This window comes from Syngnathus acus, chromosome 20, assembly GCF_901709675.1.
Source record: "Syngnathus acus chromosome 20, fSynAcu1.2, whole genome shotgun sequence".
Lineage (NCBI taxonomy): Eukaryota > Metazoa > Chordata > Actinopteri > Syngnathiformes > Syngnathidae > Syngnathus > Syngnathus acus.
Genome location: NC_051104.1, coordinates 7,012,501 through 7,033,951, shown reverse-complemented (window position 1 = coordinate 7,033,951; position 21,451 = coordinate 7,012,501). Strand labels below are relative to the sequence as shown.

Below are 21,451 nucleotides of genomic sequence, written 5' to 3'. Positions count from 1 at the left end.
GGAGCGCCAAGTCAGGAGAGGGAAGAAGCCAACGGATTAAGTAAGGAGGGTGAATGCCGGCTCATTGATCAATCAACGCTAAGCAGTCTTGTTGAAAGTACCTGAAAGTGATATTTGAGTCAAAGTACACATTAACCAAAAATAACATATTAATTGATTTATTTGGATGTACTTACTTCAAGTAATTAAAGCAGATAGAGGTAGAAACACACACACACTGATGAAAAAGAAGGTGGTGGGGAAAAAAGGTAGCCATGAGAGGAAGAGAAAAAAAAAAATCCCAGAAGTCCTAAATAGCGAGCCTTCACTTTGACATTGAACCTTCTCCGGTCATTGAGGCCATCCATTTGTAAAGAACGCCACCCCCTCACCCACCGAAACGCACCCCACCCCACCATCCCGTCCCCTTCTTCATCTCTCAAATGAACTAATCAGAAGGAAGAATATGAAGTGTCCTGCAGGATCCATTTCTTCGGGAGCATATGGCAATGATTGATGGGGGACAACTTTGACTTGCAGGTCATCTTCCTTGCACACATCTGGGAACATGCAATAATTCTCTTAATTTTAGACCCCCTTACTTCCTCCTCCCTTCCTGCATCTTTTTTTTTTTTTTTTAACTTTCACTGCACATAGGAGCCCTCTCTCTTTCTGTCTTACTCTCAAGGCTAAAGAAAGGTCTTTTGATTGAATTAAAGGGAGGAAGACAGATGTTTGTATAGACATCCCCGACTCACCCTTTATTTTTTTGTATACTTTTTATAACTCCCATGATGTTTCTCTTCTTCTTCTTCTTCAAAAAGAACCACTTTTGTCGTATAGCCACTGTTACTGGATTTTCCATATGTCTTTTGTTTTACAATCACACATGTGCGGACAAAGAATCACAAGGAATACGAGTTATCTGCGTTTATCGCTCAAGGCTACGGCACATCCTGAGATTGACAAATGTCCGCCGCAAACAAAGAAAAAGCTCGCCGGAAGTTGCATCGGGAAGTCCAGTGAATCTAAGGTCAACTATACCGTGACCAAAGAATTTTTAAAAAAAGGAGATCTGAATTATTACGCTGAGTGATCAGAAATTCCTGAGGAGCATTAAGTTTTCAGTGTGTTTCGAGAGAGATCAAACCTCGTCGACAGCTCACGGGCCTTGTTAGCTGCGCGTCGGAATCATCTTTGACTCGGGCTTTACAATAACAGAGTTGAACCTCAAACGTTAAATGCTTTCGGAAACCCACCCACCCATCCTCCTCCTGCCATGTGATGATCCCACCTCTGAAATATTCAGCGCCATTAACATTCCGATGAGTATCATCTCCTTTCAGGCGCAATTTGCTCTGCTCTTCAGACCTGTGGGCCAAGGCAAGGAGAGGCCCGGAGCAGATCTTTATCGCCTCTCATTCTTCACGAGACCTCCTCCGCCGCCGCTTCCTCCAAACGCTCTCGTCTGTTATTTTTGACGCTGACTTGTGATAGTACTCGCCAGACTCTCATGAGGATTTAGTAGGAGCTTTGACAGAAAAATTGGACACAACATAGTCAAATATACAAAAATGGAGGATGTGCAATGCAAAAAGTAATTTTCATAAGATAAGATTAAAAATGTATGAAGTTTATAGTATATTTTAAAACCATTGCTGTTGCTATAATAACTATTTATTGTTATAAGGTAATGTTTTAATATTCTCGATGGTCAAACATTGTCAAAAAAAAAATAGATAACCACTCAAACAATGACACATGGAAAACAATCTTAAATGATGCTTTGCGTGTCTTCCGAGAATGGTTTCAACAAAAACGGTGGATTTTTATCCTGGTTATTATGTTGATGATTTATGGCCAGATGGACGGTTTTTAATCTAAATACAAGCTGTAAGATTTTTGCTCAACATCACTTTAATTTTTTAGTCTTTAGTTACAATAATAACCCCAACAATACTTCAACAACATATTGTATTTTATTAGTAGTGAACATTCAGTGACCTTGAACATGCATTCATTAGAAATCTTTATCATTACACTTGGCCTTGGAAGCGGTTTGATTGTAATTGGTGATGGCGTTGGAAATTGTTTTGCCAATCAAACCTTTGAAGACTCTAAAACCTCACTGTTAAAAAAGAAAAATGGCCGCAATTAGTGAGGTGTGAGAGAGTTGTAACCATGCGAGAGACAGGGTGTTACATTCAGAGCGTAATTAGCCAGGCATTTAGGCGTCTTAATTGACGACGTTCAATGCCGGGGCGCTCACTGATGAACCACTTAGGAGCAGATTTATGGATTAGCTCTTCACGCATGTAACTACCAGGTGAGGAATTAGCGCTCGTAATGCTTCCCCGCCAATGAAAACGTCTGTATTGACTAACACTGAAAACTGCGCTCTCCTCTCGTTAGTAATTCGCAACAGTTAATTGCCTCGAGTTGGTATTTTTTGAGACGCATATAGGATTTTTAAGTTCTGTTTTAATAACCCAAAAAAACACCACTTGTGATATAAATAATTCTAATTCACAGCAAAATATATCTTTAAATCCATGGCTGATGGATAGACCAGGTGTTGCTCATCGCACAGACAAGCCGGCATATTTTCAAAATATTTGGGATGTGAACATTGCTGACATCATGTTATAATTGTGATGGAGATCGAAACAAATATTCCGATTCGTTGCTAAGTGCCCCTGGTGCCATTTATAAAAGTAAAGCTGCTGATACCGGGCCACGTGTTGTCATGCCGTTTTTGTCCTAACATTCACCGTGGCTCATAAATGTCATGTAGATCTTTGCCACCAAACAAAACCACTTGTTATAGAGATGCCATGTTGCTTTAAATCACGTTTACCCACATGTACAGTACGTATGGTCGCCACACATGCGTGAAAACACTAACTAAATATAATGAAAAATGTATGCTGTGACCGACACTCAACAGCAATAAAAAAAAAAAAAAAAAGATTTAGTGCTACAATATGCTTTTGAGTTGCTTGAACAGATGCAAGAGGCCTCAGTCACATCCATGTATTGTAGGTGCGCCAAATTTTGGACCGTTTCCCCCACCCCGTTTCACCGCGTAGACTTTAAACATGAGGCTATAAATGGGAGAGACACCGCTTGTCCGATAGATTAGCGTGTCCCCAAACGTCACGTGCCTTTGCCCGTGCACGTCACCGCTTGTCTGGAGGTGGCTGTCGGGCCTTATTAGAAAATGCCAAGATGCGGGAGCAGAGAAATGTTCCAAAAGGTAGACGAAAACATGAAATGCATCAAACATACGATGGGATTGGACATCTGTATGAGTCAAGCAAGTCCCGGGCCTGGTGTGTTTTCATCTTTTCAGATCAAAAATAAATATTCTTGACCACGCATCATTATTATTCAACACAAAGCCCGCGTTCGGACCAACAAAAGCAACTGCAGGCGGAGGCGAGAGCCGTTCGGCATTTCAAACACCCCTGAGATTCCACATATTCAAATACCGAGGGACCTCCTCTCATATTTATTGTGGGAATCAGAATTTATGATGAGTAAATTGGGCTTCTTCATCTGTGTACCGGGGGGTTGCAACATGCAGCCAAGATGGCTTGACTTATTGATTACAGGGAGCCGTATGCCCCATTTCAAAGGGAAGGAGAGCCCCTGCCACGCAACTTCTGAGAATTAATTTGCCCGGCATGGGCCTTACTTCATAAGAAACACATGTCTGCACACACACACACACACACATACACTAACACACACCAACCAAAGCCTGCAGGTAAAAGAATCCTACACACACACACACACGCACACAAAGAAAACACATTGTGCATGCAGCTGCTTCCAGATCCCACCCCTATCATGCACACACACACACACACAGACCAATTGATTGTACTTGAAACAAACAAATTGCACTAACCAGTTGTATTGAATGCAAAGGTAGAAAATAGTGAGGGTGTTAAACCTAAGGACCATCCAGCAAAGTGTCAGCGTTCTGCCAGCAATCCCAACCCATGACACGGTCCCATCCAAAGCTTTCCTCCACAGCTGAACTAGCAGTGGCTCATCCCTGGCATTGTCCACCGGATCGCCCTCTGCACCCAGACACCGGCTCCTATTTCACACGGCAGCAGCCGCGCTAATTTATCATCGCGGCCGTGACAGAGAGCACATCTGTGCGCGAACGGGGAAGCGGGAACCAGAGTGGGAGAGGGAAGAGGTGCAGGAAATATGCTCCACCATAGGAATGGGATCGTTTTAACGGGGGTCATATTTTGTTTGAAGGGCCCCATCTTAGCCTTCTCTCCACCTCCGTTATAACCTCCTAGCCAAGAGAGCCCTTACCTTCTTATATTACAGTCGTACAGGTGCCATATGGACAATTATTTAAGACCGCGGAGACAATGTTTGAAAATTGTCAGGTACAAAAACAGGTGGTGCTTTTTCCGTAATCATTTGAAACGAGCCTATTTTTTTTAATTTACTTTTTTATCATTTTTACAAAATACTGATGAGGTTATCAAAGTGACGAAGCAAAACACATGATATGCAACTTGTTTACAAGTGCATCTTAATACATGCAGGTTCAAAGCAGGTTTGTCCTGCCACACACACACACAAACACGAGCACACACAATTGCACAAGTGCATCCAAGCAAGCATATCTGTTTACTTTTACTTCCAAAAGCCACTCACATTAGAATGCAAGAGGCAGGACACATCTCCCTGCTCCATGAACCACAAGACAGTTCAGTCAGAATATTTTACACTATACACACACACACACACACACAATAGAGCCCCACACATACACACACACACACACACACACACGCCTCCCTGGGGTGGCCTATATGCGGCGCCTGGGGAGTGCAAAATGGAACTTTCAAAAAGCCCCAAATCACTTCTGCTGAACAAACTCGTCCTGCTGAACAATTGCGCGCTTGTGTCTCACAACAGGCCCGTCATTATCAACAAAAAGTGAGGTTGCAGCTGCTTTTTTTAGTGAAAGGTGATGCTTCTGGTTTAAGCTCCCCATTGCTTACTTTGGAAAAAAGTTTGGAATTCTTGCATTAACAATTTTACTGTGGTGAAAATACGATGTCACAATCTGCTGTAAGGAAATACATCAAATGATCAAAATCCTTTTTTTAGGTGCGATATATAAATATGAGTACACTTTTTAAAAACTTTTTTCTTCAGGTGTGGTAAATCTTTACAAAAAAACCCAAATACACCATATGAAGAGTATACAACAAACAAACACACATGCACCTCATGCTTTTATGAAGATAAATATGGCGAAGGGCTAGACTTTCACCCACACCCACTGAACGGGACACACACATCCATCTTTGTTGTATTCACTGTTCTTGTGTTTGTGTGTGTGTGTGTGGGGGGGGGTGCATATTGGGGATAGAGTAGCAAGGGTGTGTGCACCTCACTGCCTTTTCAATGTATGGAAATGTATGTGCATTTTTAAAGTAAGGGAGGGGGTTACATTTATTTCTTGTCCCCCCCACCTAACGTCCCCCTCCCTCCCCAGCTCCGCCGCCACCCCACCCATGTCCCTTCTTCTCTCCCCACACCTCATTCGGGGAGCTGATAGACCTATGGATGCATGATAGATGTGGAAGGCACAAGCGAGGGGGGGGGGGGGGGGGGTCTGATGCATACATACATGCATGCATGGATGTATATACAACATCCATCCCACATGCGACACGCTCGCAAATGTGGGATTTGCACACATATCGAAGGTAATCCATAGTTTTACATAATGGTGGGCAGGAAGGAAGGTTATAGCAAGGAGTTGGGTGGTAAAGATAATATGAATCATCTGACTGTGTATGTACACACAGACCAGGGAGATGGTGATATTCTATAGGGGCGTATAATAAGATAGGGAGAAGGTCCCCCCCTCTCGTCATCTCCACCCAATTGTCAAGAACATATATGTGAGGGTCATATATGAGCTTTGTGCAATTTTCACATCATGCAAAAATTTACAGAAATGTCTGCATGTTATTGATATGCAGTGGATGGCTTTCGGGGATCTGTATAATTTTGTTTGTCACAGGATTTAATATAGCAGCACACAAATGTACAGTCGCTGTGTTAATTATTCCAAGGAAGTTAATTTTTCCCACAGAATATAATTAACGGCATTTAACCATCAGGGACAGAATGAGATAGATCAAAGATTCATATTTGATGTCATGCAGATGGGATTTTTTTTTAATGAGCAAACTCTCTTTAACTGTATAATTATCTTTGGTGAGAAGAGTTCCTTTTGTGTTAATTCTGGAAATGAAATAGTCTCTAAAGAATTATATGAAAATTAATTAGGATTAAGCACAAGACCGAAGGAAAGATTGCATTTCAAATGCAAATAATTGTTTGTTTTATTTCAGTTTTACACAATCATTTTATTCAAATGTTTTAATCTGAAAGTCAACCGAGTATGGAAATGTAATCATTCACCTTGAGTAGTGCATATTTTGAAGACAGGTTTGTGAACGTGCATCACCCCCGCTTTCCCCTTTCCTTAAATTTCTGCTGCAGCTGACATGCACACTGATGTCCACATATATCACCAAATAGACTGAGATAGGGTGTGTGTGCATGTTCGTGTGTGTGTTTGTGAGCGAGAGAAAGAGAGCGAGCGAGAGGTTGAATTTGGAGCGCCCGGTATGAGCTGCCCCAGTGAAAAAATAGAATTGTTTCCTCCATATTAGGAATCAAAGCCCGCCGTTATTGTGTCCACCATTTTGACTGCAGCCGACAGACCTTGAGGAGGCAGGTGCGCCGCCCGCCAACACTGTGTAGGTGTCAGTGCATTTCGTTTTATTCTTGACGTTTTTTTTTTTTTTTTTTTTAAAAGCATGCTTTTTAAAAACCTTTCCGCCCACTGTGCTCTTATGACATTCATTTTTATTTATATTATTTTATAATGGATGGATGGATGGATAGTTCCTTGTGATGAATACGGCCGAGGGTGTTCATGTGTGCGGCTGGTGCACAAGCATGTACGCCTTGTATGTTTACAGACCCCCCCTGCCCCGACACACACACAGACACACACCCACACAAACACATACACACACGCACACATGCATACGCCACAACCACCCGGTGTGTTTCCAGAGGACCCTTGAACTTGACCATGGAGGGAGAGGGGTGACGCCATCTGAGCTGAGGCTTAAAACAAACCACTGATGGACAACAAAGACAGGGTTGTAGGGAGGTGGGGTGTTTGGGTTAGAAAGCTTGGGCTGCTTTTGGGGGGGGGTGTTGCTTAAAGGTGCAGACTTCAGGGGGGAGAGGTTCTCCGAGTTGCTTTTGTGCTTCTTTCCAAATGTCTTTTTTGGTATCTAGTTTGAATAATGTCATTTATTTGTATAATTTTTTCAAAACCACTTTTCTGTCCATTATGTCCACCTGTATGGCTAATAGTAATTTTCTAATATATATATACGTATTTCTTTCTTCCATTTTGTTGTTGTTGACATTTTCAGTTGTTCTTGAATAGATTACATTTCTGGTCACGCATTGGTTCTACTTGTAAATATTCACAAAACACTTCATTAGGTACTTGGATACAAACATTTGAATTAGATTTTTGTTTTTTGCCAAATGTTGCTCACATTTTAGTGACACTGTCAGTGAGATATTTTTAACAATACATCGATTGGTGTTACTGCTCTGCAAATCTTATCGAAAAACAAAATAACTAATTGCTGTATATTTGTAGTTGATGGCCATTAGTTTGTACATGTGCAATTAATGTTGTGTCATTGAGTGTAAAAAATGTGTTTTATATTTACAGTTACTTATTATATTACATGTGAAATTTCATTTGATAAAATAAACCTTAAAAACATGAAAGATAAGAGACTGGATCTTGGTGATGGTGATAGTATAAGAGGAGGCCTTGCAGACAGAAGGAGAAAGGAAACATTTTCGGACGAGGAGCTATGATGGCAAACTGGTGGTGTGTGTGTGTATCTGTGTAAGCTGGGGGTCATAGAGCACGTATTTTAGGCGGCAAGGAAAATGCCTGCAGGCCTATCTTTGTATGTGCGCGCCCATCCTAATTGTGAGTGCAAGGTGAGGGGTGAGATCTAGGCACAAAAACTGCAGATAGAGACGGCTAGTCATAGGCGCGCTGCACTTGATGGTTGTGTATGTATGTACTGCATGTGTGCGTGTGTGTGTGTGTCTTGGTATTTTAATAGCCACGGTCAGAGAGCCTCTGTCAGATGGTCAGCTAATTGGCCGTCTCACAAGTACAGAGGAGGCTGCTGGCAAATTGGCAAAAAGGCCAAGCAGCTTCAATCTGATGGCAAACTCCTCTCTTGTCACGATGCTGTCCATTAAACAACAGCTTAAGTCAGGGAAATGGAACACAAATAAAAGAAAGGGGGAAAAAAACAGAATACAAAACAGAAGGGGCCAAAATAGTTCTGTAATTGTCCTTTGGAGACTCACTCGAGCCGCGTGGAGCGAGACAGCACGGATCATGCTGGGTTTAGCGTAAATAAAAATTTAGGGTAAAAGTTGCCAACTTATTGGGCTCTTTTTATTCCCTTTTTACAAGTGTGTGTGTGTTTCCCTTTTACACGAACCTCATGTATTTTAATCCATGTAAAATCCCAACTGGGTTCCAATTAGGAACAGGTTTCCCAGCGCCCGCCCGGAGGGAAAACTGCTAATTATGCTGTAGGCTGTGGTCGGGACTTGTGAGTGAGTGTTTGTGTATTTGGGTGTGTGGTTTCAAGGGGGCTTTACTACACTACAGTCTATGATTTTCTTTGTTATCTCTCTTGTAGTGTTTACAGTGCTGACATTGCGAACCCTATCAAACGTGTCTGCATAATTAGACATCATGCACTCACTTGTTTCTCATGAGTACGCTGCCAAATTGTGTTGTGAGTTTGAAGTATTTTTTAGTCTTCATCTGCCCAAATATTTCATGCTTGGGCGTGTGATGAGGTCATGTTATTTTTATATATAGGTTGGTACAATTGACAATGCGGTTGGTTAGTAGCTACTGCAGAAAAACAATTGCAATGCATTTTTGACTTCCAATAAAGCGGAATTGACCGATGCTATGAGTTAGAATGCAAATGAGAAAATCATATTATTAGGAAATATTGTTTGGTAAATATAATACTTTTTTACAAGACAAAATTTGTTATGAGAAATACGTACATTGAATTTATGGTAGAAGAAAAAGTTGCAATTTATGCAAAATGGTAGGAAAAGGATGTTGGGACATATTTTAGAGAATAAAGGAAATTTAGAATGTTACAAGAATGTGTTATATTACATGAAAAATAAGTCACAGCATTATGAAAATAAAAATAAAATAATAAATATGACTTTCATCATATGACAACAATGACTTTCATCTCATACAGTTGTGAATTGTAAAATCAAAACGTCTTTTGCTTCCATTGTGGCCCTAATTCTTCTCTCACACGTACGTTGATTTGTTTGTGTACATGTGCGCACAGGTGTGTGTCCATGCTATTTTGAGTGTGACAGGTAAGCATGCCCTAATGCTCCTTAACTCCCCACTCGCGTTCTCTAACCTTGAGAAGCGAGAGTGACGCTGATTTAGTGGACGGCGCGGCTCTTGGCAGCAACAAAACGGGCCAAAATGTTGAAAAATGTCCCTTCTGATAAAATGGATGACGCTTACCACAGTCAGTTGGTATCAATGCTTTGTTTTGCAAGGCTGAGCTGACAAGAAAGGCCAAGAAAATGTTGATTTTTATTTTTTGCTGCTTTGCTTGTATGGTTTAGGGCAGTTTGAAAAGCTTGCCGCAGCCCTATATTTATTTTCAGCGCCTGAGTGTTTTTTGAGGGGCATGCTCGGGCCTCCCTCGCTGCGTATTCATGAACTTATTGTGCCTGCCGCTATTTCCATATCATGTATCCCCACAGAGGGAATCAGACGTGCAATATTTACAGCATTTTTTTTTTTCTTCATAGAAATTAAAGGACGGGGAGGCCTGAGAGGGGCGCGGGGAGGATCTTTCGAGACGGCAAAGCGGCATAATTGTTTTGCTATCCAATCTGGTGTTGTACGACATATAATGTATGGGTATTTCATACAGCCTCCAGACTGCCAAAGATGTTTTCAATTTGGCACGGCCTGCGATCATGATATCACAGAGAAAAAGAACCAACAAAAAAAAAAAGACGGACAAAGTGGCGAGAGGGCGATCATTCCACCAAATTCAAAGTCTTCTTTTTTTTTTCTCCTTCAAAACTCTCTCTCTCTTTCGCTCCCCGTCGTTCGCTCTCTCTCTCCTCTCTCAGTGGGACGAACAATCCCACAGTTGCTGAGGCACTGAAAAAGCAATCTGCGGAATACCCCAGGGTCATGTCTGTGGCCGGATGATTTGTGTGAAATGTCATACATTAAATATAAGTTTAACATTCAGCCCGCTACACTGTAAAACTGCCCTGTCGTTGCCACAGTCCGCCATTTCCCTCTGTGCAGGGAGGCTCCGGGTTCAGAAAAGCGGTCACAAAGGAGTCGGACACACACGCGCGCGCATGTACACACGCATACACGCCACCCCCTGTGTCTGCCCAATCTAGGAAAAAAGAACGCAGCGTGGACGGCAGGGAGTTGTGAACTCATTCGAGCCACAGCTGCATTTCATTTGCGGATGGAAGACGGTTTTGGGGGTGAAAAAAAAAAATACATCAATATAATTTCTCCTCCAAAATTAATCAATCTTGTATTTTTCCCAAGGAGGTTTTTGGTTTGACGGCTGAGGTGGATGCAAGAGGTAAGATGGGCAGACAGACGCAGAGAGAGAGACAGTTTATCTAGAGGCATACATTGGATTTGCTGCCACACCAAAATGAGAAAGTAAAAGAGGTGGGTTGTAACTAATTCATAAAGTTTGAGGAAGATAGTAGCAGCTGAGAGAAAGAAAGAGGCGAGAGACAGAAGGGAAAAAGGTGTCTTGTGGGACTTGAGTGAGGCAGTCATCCCAGAGAAAGAAGGGGAAAGACGGTGTCCATCCAAGCAGATGAGACAGACATGACAGAGAGGGTGCAAAGGATGTCATCCACAGCAGATGGACAATTGATGACTTTTCTCTTTGTCTTTTTTACTCATTTCTCTTCTTGTTTGTTTGCCTGAAGAGTTTCTAGAAAGTTACATTGTGAATCAGTCCGTCAAACAGGATAGGTGGATGATTATTTTTTAGCAAGAATATTGGCGCTATGGCAAAATATTGTGGGTTTATATCATATTCCATGTTACATCGCACCTTGGTTCTTTTAAGTGTGGCAAATACGAAAACACGTTTGCAATCTTCTGTGATGAAGCCGAGTCAGACACGAGTGGATGTTCATGAATGTAATCACCTTCTGGCTTTTCCCCCAAATCTTATCTACTTGGCACAGTTTGATTCTATTTGCTATGTTTGACAACATTTGCATCCCAAAAAGCATCCAAATTCAACTTTTTTTTTTTTTTTGCCATGAAAGAGCGAGATTTATCAATTTTACCTTGAAGGTGTTGCACTCACCGCCGCATTTGTAAGCAAGCCGGGACCCTTTGAAGACAAACACGGCATCGTACAATCTGCGCAGACCCCTCCCTGCATTCCACCCCCCCTGTCTACTTCAAAGCTGAATGTCTGAGATGAAGGTTTGCAAAGAATTGGAAAACAAATTGTTCATTTGTATCTGGGAGGAGACCAGACACTCGAGCAAATTCTCGCCGCGTGTTCTATTTACACTTGCTGCAGGTACGTATGTGTGAATGGCACACTGATCATCGCCATCAGCGCCAGTCCATATTCATAAAGAAACGTGTAAACAGTCAAATAAAATGTAGGTGTTCGTGAGAAAACATTGATTCATGTCGATTTTTCTTTTTCCCGAAAGTGCAACTGAGTTTGGTGTCGCACAACATCCTGGAGGTGCACTGTTGATTTTGGAGAAAATACCAAAATACGGTAACAGCCTGTAAAGCAATGGGTTCTGCCTAATGCAACATAACCTTATAAGCAACATATCCTTATAAGATTGATACAATTATTCGAAATCACGACCATCCTGGAATATAAGTGAACATGATGTGCAGGAGGTTGTATCTTATATAAATTGCTTATCCCTTTTTATACCTACCGCTACGTAGGTTACATCACTCTGTGAACTCTGTGTCATATAGAAAAAGCCTGTTGCCCTGTTGAAAAAAAGAAGATTCTATTATCCTTGACTTTGTAGCCAACAATAAATAGATGTGTTAAAGAAAAAAAAAAAGAAGCACTTCGACAACGACGGGCGTAATTGTCGATACGCTGTTTGGAAAGGTGTTTTTTTTTTTTTTGGAACGCGCCAAATTCCAACAATCTCGAGATGAGTGCATGCTTGAAGTCTGTGCTGCATCAATCTTCATCTTGCCAGCGTTTGATTGATAAAAGAAAGTCGACGTGTCCCGACAAAATTGCAGGCGAACAGCCGCTTCTCTTTATTCTAGGCCGCCTCTCAACTGAAGGTACGCGGTATCTCGGGAGTTAACGCCCAAAGTGCTTGGTGTCAGCTCACATGGGGATTGAGCACTTTTGATTCTGCAACTTAAGAATTTGAACGGTAGGATACACGACGCTACTCTATGTAGCGCTGCACATGGAACTGTCATTTGTTATGAGCTTCAGATGAGGAAGAAATAGGTAGACGGGTGAAGGCCAGACTGCAGTTCTGCGGCCATTATCCCCAGGCAAGCAAATCAAGGCAGCAAATCAGGAACAATGGAGGCCCCAAATAGCAGTGGGGATCAAAGCAGCGCTAACTGGCCATTGCAATCCAATTGAAATGTTCACTTTGCATCTCTCCAAAGGTAATGGATGTGAAGAGGGGAAGGTGAAAAGAAAAGGCTGCCCGCTCACATTTGACGCAAAATTATGGAAGAGACGACGAGAAAAAAGGAGGAAAGAAATGCATGTGACAGCCTTGGCTTTCTCAAGTCATCTACTGCAGAACCTTGGTAATGTCCCATGGTTATGTTTTCTTTTTTTACTTTGAATTTGCCAAGATCCATTTTCTCACTGCCTTTTTTCGCCCTCTTCCTTTGAACCTTCCAACAGTAACATTACGATGATATATGAGATATTATAGCCCTTGTGCATGTGGCGCGGGACTTTCTCTTCAAGTGGGCCGTCTCTCTCGCTCTCGCTCTCGCTCTCCCCCGCTCTCTTCCGCCTTCCTCTTTCTGTCTCCGCATTACTTCCATCTCCTCATTTGAATGTGTTGATCACCTGGGGAGATGCTGCATTAATGCTGAGCCCGGCAAAAAGCAGAATCTCCCTCTTTATTTATCTGTGCTATTCCTCCCAATCTTTCCAGCACATTTCACTCAATCACGCAACTCAGGCCGTTCCATTAGCCACACAGGGGCGTTTTACCCCATTGAGCACAACACGCCCTGCACTTCTATGAATATAGATTCCCCTAAATTATGTATAATGGGAGTGCTTGGATTTTTCTGCATTTTTACTAAGAGCATTTGAGGATGTTTGGAGTTGTTTCGGACCACTTTTCTAAGTGCTTCTTGAAATTCCTAGTGTGTGCAACTGTTTGGTGATGGCACATTTGCATCTTTGTTTTCCCAAGTTTTCTGGTGGCAAATTGTGAACTGTTGACGTTTATTGTCAACTAAAGTTGGTGCAGTGTCACAGTATTGTGATGAGATGGAATGGTTTTTTTTTTTTATAAGCCTGACTGAACTGATAATACTGGCAGAACTCAGTCTTTAGGGGGGCACATAAAATGCACGTGTGTGCCCAATTATATTATCATTGCTAATAAATATAACTAATTTAATTTTAATACATATTATTAAACTCATGAAATATGTTAACTTGTGTTTTTCCGTGCTCGACTCACTCGTCGCTCCCACCCCATCGTTCGCTAACATGAAACGAGGTTTGTGATTGTCATCAAACTTTTATCAGTCATCTAATAATCTAATATAAGAATCACTTGAAAATCACAATCATGCCATTTTATCTACAATCCCTGAAGCCTCTTTGCGCCGTCACCTCCAGACACATCGAAATCCATTATCACCTCCCGCTTGATAACATTATTGTTTGCCAGCCAATAAGATATAACATGCTGTTCCAGGATGATGTCTAGATCATTGAACTGTTGGTTGCAGTGACTAATTGGACAGTCGGTAATTTCAAATGAAAGTTGGCAGTTTGGTGTCCATGTTGCTCGGCAGGAGGGAAGTACACACAGTGCAGCAATAGCAACAGCAGTGCTACAATTCTTTATAATCACATCCAATTCAACATCCTCATTACCATGTCCAAGCCACTGCTAGCTTCAAAAAAGGCTTTCAGAACTATTTCGCCATATTTTGGGGTGATTATGTTTAGTCCTAGGCTGGGAATATAATTGCCAATGGGGCTTTGCTGGTAGCTAACTTTCTGTAACTTTGTGAAAGCAAAATCTCATTGATGCTGTCCCATTCGGTACGTACTGTGCAAAAGTATTTTAAGCAATGCAACACACATGATGTTCATGTTGAATCACTTTATAGTGCAGGTGGCTGGGTCAGTTTAAAAAAAAAAAAAAAAAAATTCCACTCAGATATTTTTACAATATTTTTACGCAACTCAGCAGCACAAACAGACGGATGGATGGATTGGTCAGATAGATAGGTCGGTGAATATAATTTAGTAGCCTAGAAGATAAATGAAATATATATTAATTTGAAGCTTATAGTCCAGAATTTACGGTCGTTGATTTTGTCATTCTGTCGATGATGCAAACTTAGCAAACTAGAGTACGTCACACAGTTGTGTTGAAGGTGCTACTGGGTTTGTCACTGCATGCTGTCAGGGCGTAATGGACGTGTCAGCAGAAGGAGAGGAGTCGCTCTTCCTGGGTCACGCTGCCCTTCAAGTTACAGCGACATGCAAAAAAGTATCCAGAAACCATAGCAACTGATTCTGTCTGTCTGTCTGTCTGTCTGTCTGTCTGTCTGTGAGTGCATGGATTGATCTATAATGTTGCACTATGTGTGAAAATGTAGGTCCTAACATCTAATCTGCTCCAGTTCACATGTAATTGTATAATGACTCTGATACAATTGTTAGTTTCACTTTAGAGATTTTCAGCTGATGGAAATATATATGGCCTGTGATTCAGATGGATTGCTTTCATAAAACCAGCCAAATATAGAAAGTCTTCCAGTAAGTGTATAGTACACACACACACACACACACACATTTACAAATAACCAATACAACCGACACTTGCACATAGATGCACAAACACTTGTTATTGATCTCCAGCTTAGCTCATGCCAGCAGGTAGCCCAAGTTGCTGGTTATTCTGAGGAATTGCTTTCAGTAGCTACACGCACGCACACACACACAGGCACACACACACACACACACACACACACAAAAGCAACTCACATTATATGATCGTTTTCAGTGCAAATATATACTGTTAAGATACATCGCCTCCTCTTCACAGATCAAGGGTTGCGTTGTTGATATCACACACATGCGCATGCAGCTTCCCTCATCTATGTCCATCTTCGCTAAAATTGCATCATTAAAAAAAAAAACATCTATTGAGACCATGTTTTGCATCTTTTAGGAGCTCAAGGCTTATGTGTACATTACAAATTTAGACAGCTTGGTATGAGCTTTCATTTTTTGATGTATCACTTCTCATATAAAATATTTCAGTTGCACTTTTAACCCTGCGCAGTTAATTCAGATATGTGTTTCTTCTGTAAATGCATGATAGATAAATTATTGATTGCTGAAAACATGCACATGTGCAAAGACTGTAACTTGTCAGTTTTGGGCTCTATTTACAGACAGCGCAAGTGGGAATGCTATCTTGTTTTTTGTGCAGGTGCGTTAGGTATTCCGACGTAGGGGTTGCGGACCCGCAAGCTAGCCGGTGACTAGCAGCTCTCATCACAGCATGGAAAAGCTCTGTGGGGTATATTTCAGCCACCGGAGCCTTTGAGTAGATTTACTTTCATGGCACGAACATGAGAAAGATTCTTGACATAAGAACGTATTCGATTCACAGTTGTCATTTGAGTTGGACGTGGTGTAAGCACATTCAGCGGAAACGTTGAATTTTGTTGGTGGTGGATTTAAAAAAATAATGATGAACCAGTTTTACTTCCATCTTGTTTGTTTAAAATCACCGTCAGTCCTATTTTGATTTCCTCCCCAAAAGACAAATGTAGGAATCTACTGGAATTATTAGAATAAGAGCCTGCACTCTGCCATACTGTCGTTTGAATATTTAGCATCTCCGGCTGTGTCTAGGAATTGCCTTATTCAAAGCAATACAAATTCAATATGTAAAAGCAACATTCATTACAATGGAATGTTTCTTATTAAAGTCAGTCAAGCAGTGGACAACAAAAGGAGCTTTCACTGAAGACTGTGAAGTAGAAATAAAAAACAGAGCACCCCTCTCCTTTTCATATATAATACGTGTATGTGCAGGCTTCTCCTCTTCCAGAAGTGGCCTCTCTTGTTTTAAATGGAATGAAATTAAGATGTTTTTATAAATGGTCCAGCTCTCCACCCTTGTGAGAGGTCATAAGTCTAATGTAATTATGGTGCATAACTGTGGCAAAGGAAGCGCATGCCATGAGATGGTATGTATGCACATACAAGCTGTAAACTGCAACTTTCTCTCCCCTAAGCAGAATGTTGACTGGATCAATATGTTTAGTTGAAGATTATAAAGCATACCCGTTGGAGACTTTATTTAGACTTACCTCTGTGTGACCTCCTCATGCTCAGCCTTGACTCTGACTGCATTCAAAGTGCAGACAAGCCTTTTACCACAACCAGGTGGCATTGCAAAGTGGTGAGGTGACTAAAAAAGAAAAAAAAAAAAAAAAGGAAAAAAACATAACGTATTAATGGTTGTGAAAGGCTATATTCTTTCTCTTTTCTTCCCACATTCTTAATAATAATGCCTGCTTGATGAGGCCTTGCGAAATTTACAGGCCCACAAAAAATTGTCGCGTTCCAAATTATTTCACCAGAGGGGCTGTGACTGTACTGTCTGTGCCAAAAATAATTATTTAAACAACAATAACATTGAGTTAAAAAATGATGTGTGCTAAATCTGAATTGCAGGAATAATAATTATTTTTCTGTTTGCATTGTATGATTGTTATTCCTGATGCAATACTGGCTCATTTATCTAATTGAGGCAACCAAAATATTTGTGCAGTGTGATGCAGTCGTCACAGTAATCTAGATGTTAAATTCATACTAACAGGTGATTGGCAATGGCTTTTGCAGTGAGGCGCAGATAGCGCTCCCTAAATTGTGTCTCAAAATCCAACAATACATATCTGAAAATGAAAAGTTTGTGTGCGCATGTGTGTTTTGTGAGACTAGTTTGTCATGCTGGTCTGTCTATTTTCTTGCATTCATACATTGGTTGATTTTTATACAAAACACATAGGACCAAAAATGTACCAAATCAATGCAGTGTTAAATGCACACACAGGTGTGTATTTCCAGGCTGGGAATAAAACTCTCCGGACATTTAATCTACAGGGAATTTCACACTAGTCATCATGCTTGTCATCAAAGGTTTCTAGCATAAAATACAGCGTTCATGGGCTAAAGTTCAGAACGGGTTCACTACTGGAACCCCGGTGTGTGCTGAAGGTTGGAAGTCCTTTAACCATGCTCTTCTTTTTTTTTTTTTTTAGCTCTATGTGCTTGAGAAAATCTAATAGGTTATATACGCGTTGTGTGCTGAGATTAAAAATTAAAGCAAATATATTGTAATTTTTTTATGATATTTTGTGGAAGTTTGCTGCAAAAAAATTCGTATTAATCGTGCATACATACATACATTGTTATATTCAGTTGTGATCTGGCTCTTACTAAATCAAATGTAATAAAAATGTTACCGTATCCAATCCTTTATGTTCTGCATGCATTTGAAACTTTACATTGCAGTCACACCGACACATATTCACACACTTGATCCCCGAGCTTTCGGGAGGACTGATCCACTATATCTCCAGTCGTATGTGTTCACTTAGCCAGACACAGCTGCTAGCACCATTACTATGATTTCCTGTGTGCACGTCTATCTGCCCCCACAACACACACACATCTTATGGCCATAACCAATTTGGTTTGAGCAAGACATATTTTACACACGTCGGCGTTATTCTGATGTTCAAGTACGTCCCTGTTAAATATGCCACAGGTTGTCATCTAAGTCTAATGCATATTGCAGCTTTGAAAAAGTATGACTCATTTTTTCTGTGAGAAAAAATAATAATAAAAGGGACAGGAAGGAAGTCATAACTTTAAGTGTCTGGACAAAAGGAAAGCGTGTTGCGTTGGGCATTAATTCAAGAAAGCATTGACTAATGTTTTCTGTTCATCGCGACTCCAAAGCTTTTTAAAATCGAGGCCTTAACGTTTGTGACAAAGTGTTCGATCGGCTTTTTTTGTTGTATTTCTTGCATTGTAAATGAGAGTCTGTCCCTGAAATGTGTTTGCCTGCCTCACCTGACCCACTTTTTGTGTGCATCTCTGTGTGCGTGCGTGCGTGCGCGTGTGTTTGTGTGTCCCTCTTTTCTCGGGAGGTTGTAAATGTAATCTCAGACACATGTTACTTGGCCCGATGTTTTTCAGATTGATGTCGGTTGCGATTAGCATATCTCCTGCCAAGACACAGGAGAGCTCTGTAAGAGTGCCAGGCCTCCGTGTATACGCAAACAGTTAGGTAAACAGAGCTAGGCTGCCATTTTGAAAAAATTCTCAATCATTATTTGATGCTGGGATTTATTTTCAAAACAGCCTGTAAGTAAACTGAGGAAAGGAGAGCAAATTTGACTGACAAGCTCTGTAACTAATTTCCACCACAAGACGGTCCACTGATAGCCTTTTTCTAACAGATTTTAGCACTCACCCGTCCCACTCATCTGGTTCTTAGAATACTGTGCATCTGTGACCTACGCTATGCACTCAGTTTCATTTTTAGCTATTTTGCACAGGGCGAGTACTCTCGTGTAAGACAGCAACAACAAAGCTCTTTTTAGTGAGATGGGGAATCTATTGCTCTGTCTTTTTTTTAGTCCCAAATGTCTTTGACATAATAATGCTACATAGAGGAATTATCCTTTATATAGTCTGTAGCTTGTTATTGTTCTTTAACAGCAAACTAGTTGAAACTGAATCAATAGCGCCTTTGCAGGTTGCAAACATGTAACATATTCAATTTTTCCTCAAATGTTTTTAAGAGCATTAACCGATTCCAAACACATTTTTGATGACAAATGAATAATTCAATATTTTATTGCATCAGTCCCACTACAAAATGCACACCTCTCTGTTAACAGCATACCAACATAGTCAATAATTTAGTAAATATTGTATTAGCTTCCATAATCTTTTCCTTAAACATAATGTTTTTAAATAATTCATTAATCACAGGAATTTATTACATAATCATAGTTTTCAAATGGTTTCTGGTTGATCAAAAACGGTCAGACTTTTACAGTACGAATATGGCCTTTTATTTAAATGATTATGCCCTTAGCATGCAAACAAAACCCTTGCAAAATTCTTCCAACATGCTTCATGCGAGAGTCATATTTTTTTCCCTCTTACTCATCATCCCCACACATCTCTGACCAAATGCAGCCCACCACAGTTTACCCAGGAGAGTGGCAGGCTAACGCTAACATGAGTAGCACAGTATGTGTGTGTGTGTTTGAGAAGCAAAAGTCAGATAGAAGTAGTTTTAAAAAAAAAAAGAAGGCGCGGGGATAACAAACAACAGGAAAGTTAGTGACCAAACAGCGGGTGACAGAAGGGGATAGGAAGACGGATGCGGCCGAGTGGGGGGGCACCCGGATGAGAATTGGGATGAGAATATATATGCGGTGGCCAGTGTTGTGAGACAAGGCAGGTTGCTGTCACTTTAAAAATGACTGTAATAAAAGTGACCGTCGGAAGATGGATCTGGTGATTTTGGCTTGCTAATCAGTCATCTGTGAAGAGGAGCATAGCCCAGATTCAGCAGTCGCCTGACACCTCTTGATTGATGTCTGCGCCTCATAAAAAAAAAAAGTCGTATTAAATTAGGTGGAATGTCCCAAAAGTAGCCAACATTGGTTGACCAATATTTCTTTGCTCGTAGTCGTATGATACTATATTACAAAAGTCAATCAGCCTTGTTCTCACACTGCTTGATTACCTTTGCTCATACGACAGGTTAGCATCGACCAATGCAAAGGAGGAATGACAGGAAGTGCGTGACTTCAAACCTCCTTTTAGCCTTGTGACATGGAAAAAAATATATATAATGACCCTGCAGCTGAATCTCATATCGCCTCATCTCGCCTTCTCTCGCACACGCACATGCACACGCGGATTGCCTGCAATAATAATAACCCCACAGACAACAGCTTCAGCCACCTCCCTCCCTCCCTCCCTCCCTCCCATCCCCTCACCCCCTCCTTCTCCCACATACAATCAAACAAAGCCTCTTTCTTACCTTGCGCATGACCAATCCTTCCATCTCCCCCCAACAACAACCACCTCCACCTTTTTTCTCCCCCCCAACCCAAGTCTTCCACCATGCTATCTGTGCATGCTCTTTCCCACTTAACAGCAACACCTCACACTTCTCCAGACCATCCCACAGCCTGCAGTGTGGCATTCACACACACACCCCAAATAAATGCAGCCCCGGTTTGTCGTTTTCCCATCCATCCCATGCCTCTCCCTCTCTCTCCACTTCTCTCCCCACGCTCCTGGCTGGTGCTGGTGAAATATCGGGGCAAACGGATTCCAGCCCCCCCCCCTTTGGCTCAGAGGGGTTGTTCAGTGCTATTTGGCCCTGGGGTGCATTTCAACGCTTCTGATGTGAGAGAGGGACCAAGAATGAAATACACAGAGAGAGAGATAGAGAGAGAGAGAGGCAGCCTGCCAGGGTCAGACGGCAACTTTGAAAACTGCAGGCTTTTGGAGCGGTGGGCGTTGAACCAGCAACTTGGGTTGTGCTCTTTGGTAGCTTTTTTAAACACTCCAGATAATTCCCGTTTGCAAAGGTGACCATGCACCATGACAGGTGCATCTTGGAATCGTACTAAGCGAGTACGAAGGCAGAATGTGGGTGCGTGATGTTTTTTTCCTCAGAAAATAGATTCACGCCTGGAGTCTACGTGCTCTTGCCTAAATTTTACATTTTTTATTTTAGGTTTTTAAATATGTGGAAATGTGTGTATTTTCGTGCCAGTCCTCCTTTAAAGCAGTGATCAATATTATCCCTGTTTATACATGTTTGTTTACAATGTCACATTTTACAGCAGTGTTGTCGTCAAATAAATTCCTCAGTCTCAACTGGACTGATTATGTATTAAATGTATTTTTAAATTTTTTTTCCTTTCTTCCATGCCTTTTGT

At 41.3% G+C, this 21,451-nt stretch overlaps 1 long non-coding RNA gene across 2 annotated transcripts in view; it reads right to left on the bottom strand.

Annotated features, from left to right (window-relative positions):
- LOC119139307 overlaps positions 1-21,051 on the bottom strand; it is a 28,318-nt gene extending 7,267 nt beyond the window's left edge. Inside the window, exons 1-2 of one of the 2 annotated variants that reach the window (XR_005101341.1) lie at positions 20,542-21,051; positions 16,778-16,878 (exon numbers count right to left, since the gene is read on the bottom strand). This is a non-coding gene — a long non-coding RNA (uncharacterized LOC119139307). The remainder of the gene's footprint in view (positions 1-16,777; positions 16,879-20,541) is intronic. The other variant, XR_005101340.1, reaches the window with a different exon arrangement.
- Positions 21,052-21,451: the final 400 nt, after the last annotated feature.